The following is a 1,715-nucleotide window of genomic DNA, read 5'->3' on the forward strand; positions in this document are numbered from 1 at the left end:
CAGGTATGCTAAGGAGGGATGCAACTTCTCTTTTCCTATCGCATCACCTGTCATCACAAAACTGTCAGCCTTCAGTGCTGGACCTTCTGATTGTATAAAAACTCCCATTGCCTGGCAGAAGGATACTGGTCAGTAACTGCCTGAAATGGAAAGTACAGGCTGTGCCTTCAATGTTTTTCCTCTGGTCACACCAGAGTGACTTCCTCCAGGAGCATCACACCTTCCCAGTACGCTCCTCCACCCAGCATCAACACCTCTCCTCTGGCTGGCAAGCCAGGGCTCCCTTCCCAGCCTCACCCCTGACTTCTTCCTAGAAACAGCACTGAATTGGTAGGGAATGGCTTACGTGGCCAGAAGCCAAAGCCTGGGCCTGGACAGTGTCACAGTCTGCATGGGACAGGTAGTCCATGTGTCACCACCCTGGTGTCACTGGACATATGTAATACCCAGGGGTACTGATGAGGGGTACAGCCCTGAGAGCCCCAGTAAATCTGCACGTAAGACCCCCTGAGCCCTAACTGTACCTCTGCTGCTAACTTCATTCACCTTTGTACTGTTTCTTCCTTTGTTTCCCAATTTAACAATTAACGGGGATAACAGCGTCACTCTGAGTGTGCTTGTCATGTGCTCTGTAAGCACCAGGCAGTGCTGTTACGGGTAATTATTAATAATACGGGTAATTATTAATAGCACGGGTAATTATTAGTCAGCTGCTTGCTTAAAATAGGTGGGAGAGGTTTCCACAACAAAGTGATTCCTCTCCTGTAACATACAAGATGACCACATGCAGGGCAAATCTTCCCCTGCAATAACCACATGGTGACCACTTGGGAGGGGACAGAGGCCAGCCAGAAGCCCACCTCTGAATAGGCTGTCCACAGCAGCTCTCCCAGTCCAGCCTTGACTTGCCAGAGGTCCCAGTTTGACCAAGATAGCCTAGAGTGCAATTAAGAGGACTGGTAGAGAGCAGTACAAAGCCTTGGACACAGGCTATTCACTGCAGAACATAGAGATGACTTTCCCCACCTCCACAGCCCTGAGAGCTTGCCGCTGACAATGTTTAGTTCTCCAAGTGGTAGTGGGTTTTGTTGCTGGACACTCCTCACCCACCTGTCCTCTATCTTGTTTTACAGAGGTGATGAGGAAGCTGTCAGAGCTGAGTCAAAGGCTCCTCCACGCTGAATCTGCCTATAGATAACACCTTCTGCAGCACATAGCTCTGCTCCTCCTTCTGGCAGTGCCACAGCCAGATGTCCCAATGCAAAAAAAGTGCAAAGGCCCCAGGATGTTCTGCCCACATTCAACACAATGCTACCCTCCCTCCAGCTTGCATCGATGCTGCTGAGTTACCTATAAGCTCTTTGCTGCACATGATCCTCCTTGGAGCCAAATCCACAGCATCCTCAGGTTGTCTTCACCTTGTGTTGCTACTGTTTGCTTGAAATGATGTAGCACCAAGAGGTTGCCCTGTGTTTGATATTATTGCCTGTGCTTGGGAGGCTGGGACTGCTGTGGTCTTCAGGAAATGTGCCCCACTGAAGTGCTGATTGATTGGGGGTGTGCAGCAAGCCATTTCCTAGAGGGGATCAGGCAGAACAGGGTAAGCTGTGTCCAACTGGGGAGGTTACACCAGCTGGAGCATAGGGTGATAAAGGGCTTTCTCAGAAGCACCTGTGTTTGACAGACAGGCTAGACAGGAAAGGAAAGAGGTGGCA

Source organism: Gymnogyps californianus, chromosome 5 (assembly GCF_018139145.2).
Source record: "Gymnogyps californianus isolate 813 chromosome 5, ASM1813914v2, whole genome shotgun sequence".
NCBI classification, from domain to species: Eukaryota; Metazoa; Chordata; class Aves; order Accipitriformes; family Cathartidae; genus Gymnogyps; species Gymnogyps californianus.